Below are 12,636 nucleotides of genomic sequence, written 5' to 3'. Positions count from 1 at the left end.
CTTGCAAATTCTTTAAAATTCCACTAGACCTGCAAGTTGAGTAACTTATTTTACCCACTTAATTGAAGAGACATGCACTAGACCCATGGCAACGGAGACAACCCATTTGAATGTACTTTCTGTAAAATGGTGCATGTCACCACAAACCCGCTTTAGTTTGGCACACTGCTGCCACCGAGATATGATAGGTTATTTATAACACGCGCTTAATACCCAGAGGTTTCTAAGTGTGGACCCGTGGATCGAACCTGTGTTTCTCTGCGTTGTCTTGCTTCCAAGGCGAGCACATTGCCGCTGAGCTATCCACCAGCTAGAGGCTAGCCAAGCACAATGAAACTTGTATTTGATATTTCGGGAAAACAGAGTAAAGTTTAAATAAAATTTCCAACATCCCCTGCAAATGGTACTGGCCCTTCCTAAAATCTAGTGAGGGAAAAAACGTTGAGCCCTGGTTGAGTGTCTGTAAAACGGTTAGCTGCATGAATGGACACAAATAAATAGATATGCTCTCTCTACTGCAGGTGCAAATATATAATGCAATCATAATAGTAGAGCAAAAGGAGCTCTGAGGCCAACTACAGTGTACAGTTTTGCAGTAGGTCTGTAGATGTACAGACTGGATGAAACTATTGATCGCCAAGTTAGCTTTGTGTATTTATTATGTATAATACTGAGCAGAGTGGATGGCGTAGCAGGCAGCTGGGCAAACTAGGCAGAATATTGTAGTGCAGCCATCTCACTCAGGCTAGCAGCAACATGGCAAAATAGAATGTCAAGGAGTATGGGAACAGCTCATGGGTTGAGCACAAGTTGGAAGCTGTCTAAACCGCTTTGGGTTTGAAAATACACCAATAACATCTCAGAATACGATAAATTACTCCAGTGTGAAGTTTCATACGGAGGAGTGTTACAATTACTAGAAATTAACCCACAGTATGTGTTTTCCTTGTGTTTTGTAAAGTATGTTTTATCTGTTTTACAGATTGTGTTTGACATCGAGTTTTATGTAATGTGATCATTTTATGAGTGTTAAATTCTATAGGTTTAATAAAAATACGTTTTGATGTGGATACTTGATAAATCATCGGTTCTTTTTCTGTCTTTTGGTGTAGACATCTGTTAATACATCTTCTTTTTGAATATTATAGATCTTATCCATGTGGTAAGAAGTGTGTTGATCCCCATAGCATGGTACATGCCGTTTGAGAATAGTGTAAACAGCAGGCCACAGGACTGGGTTTGCCATCAAGCATTTGACCGTGTGGTCATGTACATTTTCAAAAGGGTCCATTAGTCAATATGATGCATCTTCTCCAACAAAATAAAATCTGGTTGACATTGAGGTTTAGATTCACTGTAAAGCATGGAGACAATGCAGTGTTTCACAGTAGCGATACTGTAATTATGCATTATGTAACCTTTAAAATGTTTAGAAAAGAAATTGAAAGCCTTTAAAAAATAAAATAAAAAATATATACAAACGAACACATACTGGTCTTTGACAGACAGGATACAGTTGGCTTTATCCTGACTATTTCTGGTTTGCAATTTTTGGGGAAAAAGAATACTTATTTTTTATTTTTTTTTTTAAAAGCGCATAGCACTCCCACACAGACGTTTTGGCACATGACTGAAGGTGATGATTACTGCTGCACTCCTCCATTAGCCCCTTCCAACTTGCAGTGAACAGAGAAAAGAGGGTGGAGAGAGCTCTGGAGGCAAAAGAGGAATGCAGGGTTTTCATTGAACAGGGTAACAAATGGCTAGCTTTGCTACACAAGTGCCAATTTAATTAGCACACCTACAGAATTGCATAGCAAATTGCTCTGCGACACTTCTTATTTTATGCCTGGTTATGGGTAGAAGTATTTACTACTTACTACCTGATGATCATTATAGCCTAGATTGATGTCACCAAGAATGATTCCTCTGGTGTTAGGCTTGATGTGCGGGGAGAGTAGGAGGGGGGATGTCTAAATCATGGTGAGTATTATTGTTCGGTGATCTCTATATGACCAAAAAGTTAATTGTGGTTGGATGTGAATTTGGCTAGCAGTTTGTATCCATCCATTTCTTCGAGGGGGTTTGCTCTAAATTGCAGGTTTTTTTTGGCTATTATGGCGACTCTGCATCCTTGTGCGTTAGATCTGTTAGTGCTGAGCATGTTGAAACCAGGTGGTAAGGCGAGGGCTAGTAGTGGGCCTGAAGCCAGGTGTAACCATGTTTCAGTGACAATTAGATTATCTAGTTGTTGGTCAATGATGAGGCCATGGATCTCAATGGCATGGGCTCCAAGTGAGCGTGCGTTGGTAAGTGCACCAGTAAGGTTAGGCGTGGGATCTATTGGTTGCATAGTGACTGTAGTTATGGATTGTAGGGGTTCGGTGTGTCTGTTTTTTTTTCGGCGTCTGTTATTTTGCTCAACTTTAACTGCCATATTAGTTTGTTGTATGCCCAAGTGTGAAGGACAGATTCCTTTTATTAGAGTGTTTTCCTTTAGTCTTAGTTCGATAGGAAGGTCAATTCTCTTTAGGTTAGGGATTGAGAGTCGTTTATCACACCCCTATAAGTTACTAAAATGGCTACTTGTGAAAAACCTTAATCAAGTTCCTTCGCATTTCTGCTCCCTCACACTTTGTACTGCGAGTTTCTGTTCTAGATGGGCATTTACTCTAGGTGCAAACCAAATTAAACCAGACACAAGAATAGCCACCACACAATTTCATAGTCTATTCATTCATCAGAGGAAATTATGTATACCAGACAAGGCCAGGAAGAACCAGTTGATCCCACCTTTCTGTCTTTCTCCCCCTTTTAAACCTTCCCAGCAAACCCAGCCTCTTTCGATATGGCTCCAATGGATTTTTCTCCTCCTATCCTCTGAGGTAGCATAGCACCACCTCAGATAATTTCCAGGCCCTTCCATGAAGTTGCATCCACTTTCCAGCACCTTCCGACTCCCTCATCCCTGTTCTTGGCCACCTTCAAGCTGCATCCCTGCTCATGGTCTCTTGCTGCAGCTCGGATGGAAATTAAACATTCTCCCATCCTTTCTTCCGGCACTTGCTTTGTACGAACAATGGCATGTTCAAACGGTGCAGTTCAGTTTTCAATGTTTGCTTTATGAAACTAGCAATCACCAGCAAAGAGGTTTGTCCATGTGCCTGTTGTAATGTTAGTACTATTAGGGCCGACATCCTACCACTTTAGCCCCCTTGGTTTTCACCCCCCTCTTTACTAGTACCCAATCCACACTAGTACCCATATTAGTAATCCATGTACTACACACTACAAAGCATGTGATGCACCAATTCTTTAGCTCATAGTCTTTGCTACATAGCAATCACCAGCAATGCTGTTTGTTCAGGTGTCTGATGTAATGTTAGTACTATTAGGGCCTACACCCTACCACTTTAGCCCCCCTGATGTTGACCCCTTTACTAAATGTTAGCACCTAAAGTCACCCTGCCCTTTTATTGTCCCGAATGCTACGCTAGTACCCATATGTTACGCTCACCTGGCTCCCACAGGGGCGTCGGTCGGACCCGGACAGCTGCGGTCTCCACCAATGTGATGCGTAGAGCAGAGATGACTGACTGGACTGGCCCTCCGAATCTTGTCTGCTTGAGCCGTAGAAGTATTCTCCTGCAAGTGGAGAGATGGATTTAGCCACCCGTGGATTCAAGTGATGGCACCCCCCCACAGTCCTCCTCACTTATCACTCCGAAATGCCCTTTCAGCAATCTCACCTTATACTCTTGAAAGAGGAGCTCTCCATCCTGCATGGATTGCAGGGGCGCGTTGATGCCAGTTACTTCACTGGTTTGAAGGCGTGGGAGAGTTCCGGAGAGTATTGACTCTGAGGTTCCTGGCTAGGACCAGTAAGTATCAAGTTCATAGAGTTCAATATGTCCGATGTTTACTCTTGTTCCCCCCCCCCTTCCTTCCTTGTCTTGCAGCCGAGTTCGTGAGAAGATGCTCTCGTGGTAGCTGGTGGCGCTCAGGTAAGAGTCTGTATAGCCCGCCGCTGTCCGGTAAATGTTGCACGTGTTTAACGTGCTGTTTTCACTCTCTTTGCAGGTGCGGCACATGAAGATGTGGAGAGTTATAGAATAATGCCTCCGGTGGTAATTCAGGTTAGTCTATGGTGATAAGAATTATATTTGTTGGTTTTCTCGGCTCACCTTGTTGTTTTCTTTTGTCCCCCAGGTGCCGGAGTTCGGTGAAGAAATGATGGAGGCAGCGCCGAATCGGAAGATGCTGCGAGGACTGGTGAGTATGGCGCGGTGCTGCAGCTGGAGATGCAACGCGTACTGAAATGATGTTCTTTCCAGGTCCGGAGGCGAGATGGATCCGGAATCAAGGTGAGGAATTCGAAAATAGTTTGTTTTCTAACCTTGTACTTTTCTTTCCTCTTGTTTTTAGGAGCTCCAGATTCGAGGCTGGCGTGGCAGAAGACTGGATGCTGGCTGCAGGCACGGTGAGCGTTACGCTGCTGGATGCAGAATAACGCGAAGCGTGTGCTGCTGTTCGGGTGTGGTTTAAATAGCCTCCAAAGTAGTTCCAGGTAAGAAGATTCCCCAGAACCACGCCCGAGTAAAAAAAGTCCATGTAATAAAATAGTCCCATCCAGGCCTCATGTTGGCTTGGACTCACTTGCAGCATGGTCTGCATCAGGTAAGTAAATTCTATGAGCCTGGCGCCTAAGGCGCCAGGGACCGATTCCTATGATGAGCCTGGTGCCTAAGGCGCCAGGATTGAACCTAAATAAGTGTCTGGATGCCTGCTCCCGCAGCTGATGGGCTTGGTCCTGATGCCCGGGGGTAGGCATCATGACACCATATTAGTAATCCATGTACTACACATCAAGTGCTGCACCATTTCTTTAGCTCATAGTCTTTCCTACAAGCACACTTTCCAAAACAGAGTTACCAGCCATCATTTTAGAATATAAAAATAAAAAAAAAAGGCTTTCCCACGCTTACCAGGTGGCATTTGTCACAGACACCAGACACAGGAGTCAATGCTCCTAAGAAAAAGTATCATCACATGGCCCCGCTTTTCTACCAATCAGCTCATTCTCCCAGACTGAAAACAAAACTCAGTAAACTATCTGCACCCTGGTATATCAACCAGGCACAGAACTCCAGCTGTACAGCAATAGCACCTACACAGAGGAAAGCAGCCTAGAACACAATAGTCAATACAGGCAACAGTGAAGGAGCACCGGTGCATCTTAGCGCATGAAGCCACAGGTGAGTTATATGTATGTTTATTCTGTCTAATGTACACGTGTAGCTTAAATACATATGCGGCACACAGGCCCATTCACACACACCAAGCCAGCTTCTACCAACTGCCCCTCACAGAACACTCACTCAACCAGCACACAACATTCCATACACACAGCAGCCATAACTTACCGTGCAGTGAGCACATGACTACACCCCTCCCTCTGGTCCTCAAACACCACACATGCAATGTAGAGACCAAGCACATTACTACAGATTGCATTGGGGTTCAAATTTAGATGGGAGAAAGTGAAAAACAACTTTTTTTAAGTTCTTTTTTTTTTAATCGGGATGGTTGGCGTTTATGCCTTTAACACTGCTTAGCCCAGGCATAAAATAAGCAGTGTTGCATGGCAATTTGCTATGCAATTCTGTAAGTTTGCTAATCAAATTGACACTTGTGTCGCAGGGCCATCTATTTACCCTGTTGAATGAAAGCGCAGCTTGCTCTGCATTTCTCTCTTGCCCTCAAAGCCTATCTTCACCCTCTTTTCTCTGTTCACTGCAAGTTCAAAGCGGCTAATGGAGAGAGAGTGCAGCAGTAATCATCTCCACTGAGTGCCCTGTTTCGGAGTGCTAGGCAATAATGTATTGTTTTTAAAATAATTGCAAACCAGAAGTAATCGAGATGATACTTTTACTAAGCCAACTATATTGCATTGTGGTTGCCCGCGGGTACAAACCTGTGCCCCACTGATTAGAGCCAGCTAGGATTTGTCGTCCACCCCAAGGCTCCGATTCCCTTGCTGCGTTCTCCTCTTCCCTCCCTGCACCCGCTTCCTGGTTGCCCTTCCTTCCGCCTCCCGGACCGCCATCCCTACCCTGATTGGTCAGTGTATCTCTGTACCTTGGGTCTAGCGACCGCCGTAAACCCACAAGGTCCACTTTTGCGTCGTGGTTGCCCAAGAGTACAAACCTGTGCCCAGCTGATTACAGCATGCTAGTGTTGAAATTGTATTTGTCGCCCCCCCCCCCCAACCAGGCCCCGATTACCTTGCCGCGTTCTCCACTCCCTACCCGCACCCTCTTCCAGATTCCACCGCCCACGCCAACTCCCATTGGCTATCCCTAGTGGTCTTAACTGGCCCTCCCAGGGCAGCCCTCTGCGTGGCAGCCTCCTTCGGCTAAGGACCGAGGCAAAGGACGGTTCCTTCAAAAGACAGCTCCCGATCGTATCTGCAGGTATCCGCAGGAAGCCAGCACCCACCAAAAAGTAAGTGTGGAAAGGGCGGGGACTGAAGCAACTACTACAACCCTATCACTCAAACCTACAAGCCCTACTGTTGTAAATTTCCTCATCTAAACTGTACTCACAACAACATTGATTGCGCCTTGAGCTGAATCTCACATCTAGATAGTCTGCAAAAACCTCACAAATTCAGAAACTGTGCCTAATAGCGTAACTGTGCCAAAGTTGCATTCAGAAACTGTGCCTAATAGCGTAACTGTGCCAAAGTTGCATTTAGAAAGTTTGCCTAATAGTGTTGCTGTGGTCTAGTTAAATTTAGAAAGTGTGCCTAATAACCTTACTGTGCCAAAGTTGAATTTAGAAAGTTGTGTCTAATAGCGTAACTGAGGTTTAGCTGAATTTAAAAGTGTGCCTAATAGCATAACGGTGGAAAGTGTGAATAACATCATCCTATGGTATAGTTGAACTCGGAATCTGTGAATAATCTCACCCGTGGTATAGTAAGGTGATGCGAATAATATCATCCTGTGGAGATGTGACTAGTATCATCCTGTGCGACAGCTGTTAGGGATTTAGAAAGTGGGATAGGGATAGTGTACCTAACTGTGGTATAGGTAAACTTAAAAAGTGTGGTAATCTCACCCTGTGGTATAGTTGAATTTGAAGGTGTGAATAATATCATCCTGTGGTATAGCTGATCTTTGAAAATTTGAATAATATCTTCCTGTGGTGCAGTTGAAATGTGCCTAACTGTGGTATAGGTAAACTTAGAAAGTGTGAATAACATCCTCTGGTATAGTTGAACTTGGATAGTGTGAATAACATCCTCTGGTATAGTTGAACTTGGATAGTGTGAAGAAAATCATCCTATGCCGACTGTAGCATAGTTCAAACTAAGCCATGCTATGAGTCCATCTGACCCACCAAGGTCCGCCAAGAGAGACCCACTCGCGCCCGCCTCTCCCCAACTCCCTCACCCTACTTCCCTTCCCCAAACCATCCCGCCCTCCACCACATCCTCAGCCCACTCCATATCTAACTCCCAAGACAGAAGAACCAACCCATCCCAAACCAACCCACCCGCCACCACACTCAACCCACTCGCTGTCCAACCCTCAAGCCAGAGGAACCATCCCATCCCAATCCAGCCCAACCCCTATCCAAACACCAACCAAGAGGAGCCAGATAGCGAAACGACCATCCTAAGACCCCTGTTCCTCCCATCCCCTCCACCCACCCGACCACCATCATCATGCCTGCACCCCTGGCCCATCCAACTAACGGCACACCCAGCCCTGCCACCACCCCCTCCCCCTTCCTCTCATCAACTCACCCAAACATCCTCCGACCCCACTCCTTCCCCCCTCTAAAAACTGCCTGTCTCGCCCTGGCAAGAACAGTAGCTGCATCCCTCTCACCATCCGACCCCCCCTACCCTGAAAAGGAAACGTACCAGGTCTCCCTCAACCTCTCATTACTCCTCGCCACTCCTGTCTCGACCCACCACCTCAATCTCCCAATCTCAATCATCACCACCCTCCCCCCTTCTGCACCCTGCCTTAAACCCCTGTCTCTTGAATTCTCACCAACCACAACTGGAACTCCTAACCCTCCTACACCCCGCCTTCGAGTCCCTTGACCCAAATCCAACCAACCTCACACACCCATCAAAACCCCCCACCCCAACTGCCTGACTACTCTTCCCATCGACCATCCCCCCTCCTGATCCCCAGTTTCCACCCTCTCCCCTCACTCCCCTCCACCCACCCACCCACCACCCCTCGACCCACTCCCTGACCCCTCCCAAACTCCACCTCTGCAACCTCCACATCATCCTCCTGTACCGAAGTAAGATGCATCCTTTTTAATGTCCGATCTGTAGCAAGAAACAGACACATCATCTTTGACCTCCTCACCTCAGACAAACCAGACCTAGTCTTTATCACGGGAACCTGGTTCTCCAACGACTTTGCCCATATCGCCAATGAAGCCTTCCCCCAAGACTACTCCCTCATCCCAGGCAATCGACCCTCTAGAGGAGGAGGAGCAAAAATCGCCTTCAAGTCACACTTCTCTGCCTCAATCATACAGCCAGCCAATCATCCCTTCCTGCTAATCACTTCTCGTCAAACTATCCCTCCCCCCAACGTTCTCCCACAGCTTCCTAATCATCTACAGACCCCTGGCTACGACAGACAATTTTCAAGCAACCTCTGCGATTCGATAGCCACCATCCAACTAAACCATCCCACCCTCACTCTTCTAGGAGACTTTAATATCTGGCTTGACATCCCCACCAACCCTATAACCCACTCTCTGGTCGACTCAGAAACGATTAACCTCGTGCCCACATAAACGGCCCAACTCACTATAAAGGACACACCCTTGGAGCCATCTTCAGCTCCCACAACCAGATACATCTAAACCCCCACCCTCACCCCATCATCTGGTCCGATCACTTCATTGTCCCGTTCAACATTCGCTCAACCGCTGCCCCCTGCACGTACCCGAACCAGAACCTCCAAATCTTTGCAACTGCTGGAAGAAACTAAAAATCCTTCCCGACCTAGCCGACGCGCTTTTTCAGTCTCCCCCCCCCTACCCCTCCACCTAATGAACACTACCGACCCCTTTGACTCATGGCTCAATACCTCATTAATCCCGCTCACCCCCACTTGGCAATCATCCACTCGCCATGGCCCTTTTCCCAGATGGTTTACACCAGAACTGAAGACTGCAAAACAACTATATAAATCCCTCAAACGCAAATGGCGGAAAGATAAAACTACCCTGAGCAGATACACCTTGCCCCGGCACCATCGCTACTACAAAGCCGAAATCCAAAAAGCAAAGTAAGCCCATTACAACTCTCGAATCCTCAACTGTGAGAACCCCAGCAAGGAACTCCACAAAATTATCTCTGAATTCACCAAACCACCATGTACCACCACCCATCAACCTCTTCTCAGTCACTATGCAACTCACTCTCTCCACTTCTACATCACTGCTCTCGAAAGAACAACTTCCCTAATCAACAAACTGGCCCCTTACACCCAACAGACAATCCAGCAACCCTATCTGCCAACTCACCGCCTGCAACTGCAACCCACCCAACTTTCGACTCTTTCACACCAATATTAAATTACCAATTTCTCAAACTTCTCTACACCCGGAAACCATCTGGCTCCCCGCTGGACCCCTGCCAAGCCTCAAAAAACTATTTGCATTTCCCTGCGCAGGAGAATACGCGAGAACCATCATAAATGACTCCCTCTCCTCAGGAAGTTTTCCCGACGTGTTCAAAACTGCTCCTGTCAAGCCCCTTCTAAAAAAGCCTTCCATCGACCCCAAAAACTACCGCCCCATCTCAAACGCCAGGTTCCTTTCTAAACTCATTGATTGAACCGCTTGCTCCCAACTAAATGCCTTTGTCAAAGCCAACAATCTCCTAGACCCCGCTCAATCAGGTTTCAGACCCCGACACGGAACCAAAACCATCCTAACCTCGATCTGGGATGACCTTACGAACACTGCAGACTCTGCGGGATGCGCTGCACTAATCCTTCTTGACCTATCCGCTGCCTTTGACACAATCAACCACTCAATCAACCCTCCTCGACCACCTCCACTCCCCTAGGAATCCGTGGAAACGCTCAAGTGGATTGCATCCTTCCTCAATAATAGGAACCAAATAACCCTCCTCTCCTCCTTTGCTTCCGCCGCCCAACCAGTCAATACCGGAGTTCCACAAGGAGCATGCCCATCAGCCCTCCTGTTCAACCTCTATATGCCCACCCTCCCACGAATAATCCGCTTGCACAATATCCTGTGCTACAACTACGCAGACGACACACAGCTAATCCTAAATCTCCATAACTCAAAACCCAGCTGCAAGCCTGACCTCACTGCCTGCCTCCTTGACATTGATCATAAACCACCTCCTTTTGAATCCCACCAAAACTTGAAATCATGGTGTGTGGCAACACCAAACTTCTTCCGCACCCTCTACCCTGGCCATCATCCATGGGCAATTCCCTGACAACCTCAGTAAAAAATACTTGGATGCACTCTCGACTCTGACCTAACCCTTTCGCACCAAGTCAACAATGTCTCTAAGTCCTGCCATTACCACCTCAAATTAGGTGCATTTTTCCATACCTATCCTTTCCTAAAAGACTCGCTGCGGTCCAATCAATTGTAATGTCAAGACTGGACTATGCTAATGCCCTCTACCGGACGGTAGTAATGGAGGAGGTGGATAGAACACGTGGAGTGGATGGAACAGACGGAGTAGATGATAAGGAGGGGAACGGATTAAGTAGTTTAGAACAAATCGAGTGGATAAAGCGGATACAGTAGACAAAAAAGATGGAGCGGATGAAGCGATGGGTCTACAGAATGGATGGAGTAGATCATGTGGATGAAGGGCTGAGTGGATGGAATGAGTAGTAGATTAAATGGATGAACAGACTAAGTGTAATGAATGGACAGAGTAAATAAAACTAATAGAATAGATGGTACAGATGGAGTGCTCGATCTCAAGCGCCTACTGATAACCACCATATCACACTACCACGCTTACTCTCTCCTATACACCGCCACTCAACTAGAACACAGCGATACTATGAAACATTTGGTATAGCTGTTTTCATACTAACAACTGCCACATACTCATCACCACCCTAATTAAACACAGCTAGCTGAGCACACACTGCTAGCTTAAGCGTCTCCTCAGGCCTAACGCAGCCAGAAATCAGTCTGGATGTCAACCCCCCAGAATGAACACATCCACCTGACCTCCCAACCACCAAACCTACCGCTAAGAAGCAGCTGTCAGGCAACTGCCACTCTGGCTGCACACATATCCGGCACACCCACACCCCTTATGACTCTCTCTCGCTCTCCTGACTTGAACTACGATTCCCGAGGGCGTTCAATCTACCAGCGCTTTGAGATCATACCAATGATACATAAGCAACATAACATATCCTGTCTGGCAAAGATAAGTAGGTGCTAACTTGACAGTCATGCAATTTCATTCCTAAAAATGTAAGTTGTTACATAAAGCATAATTACAATATTGGTACCCTAAACAATGCATCATCTCCATGCTATGCAGTAAACTTTAGGTTACTATACCTCAATCTCAGTGTCAACTATATTACATTTTGTTGGGGAAGATGCATCATATTGACAAGTGAACACTTTTGAAAATGGACATGATCAAACGGCCAAATTCTTTTGATGGCAAAACTAGGTCTGTAACTTGCTGGATGCATACATCTGTGGAACTGGTGCTAAACAAATGAGCCTATCCCATACTCCATGACATCTTAGCAACCTGTTGCTTTATACTAAGAAAGTGTGAGCCTGCAAACTACATTATTCCCCCTAGTTTGTCCAGTTCTCTGCCTGCTATGCCAGGCACTCGCTTAGTCTTACTTCCTTTCCTCTTACATAATTAAGACACAAAGCTAACTAGATGTTTACGCAAAGTAGTGATCAATAGTTCATCCAGTCTGTACATCTACAGATCCAGTTCCAAAGGTGGCCTAAAGAACATCCAGGCGGAGGCCCCCGTGGCTGTATTAGAAAGTGTCAACAAAAAACAAACACCATCAGCCAGGAAGCTGGGCGGGATATCCCATCTAGCTGGCTTCCACTGCAAACATCAGCTCCTTCCGATCACAGGGCTATTCCTAGCCCCGAGATTCAAACCAGGTGCTCTCTACATTGTGGTGGGGAACGTTTTTCATAAGGACCGTGTGCCCCTCAAAACCAAAACAGCAAGAAGTTGAAGGTCCCGGCGACAGGAAAAAAAAATAAAAAAATTCAAACAAAGTGATCGCTGAAGGTGGGGTGAGATTTACCCAACTCGAAAGGATAGGTTCCCATCAGAGGCTGATGTCTCAAAAGTAAAGAGTTAAGAGGGATGTGAAAGTAACATCATTGACAAGTAATGTGTGTTAGTGTGGATGCGCATGGGTCAATTTCCAACACTGTTTTTATATGGAGTGTTGGAGACCCTACCAGCAACAACAAAAATGCATTTATTATTTTTTTATAGCACTCGAAGTTACCATAACATGTTTTATTGATCAAAACTCACAAAATAGAAAAACTGACATAATGGATAAAATATTTTCCAACACATAC

The sequence above is a fragment of the Ambystoma mexicanum genome, chromosome 14, assembly GCF_040938575.1.
Source record: "Ambystoma mexicanum isolate Mex_15411 chromosome 14, UKY_AmexF1_1, whole genome shotgun sequence".
Taxonomy (NCBI): Eukaryota; Metazoa; Chordata; class Amphibia; order Caudata; family Ambystomatidae; genus Ambystoma; species Ambystoma mexicanum.
Note: the sequence above shows the minus strand (reverse complement) of the source record.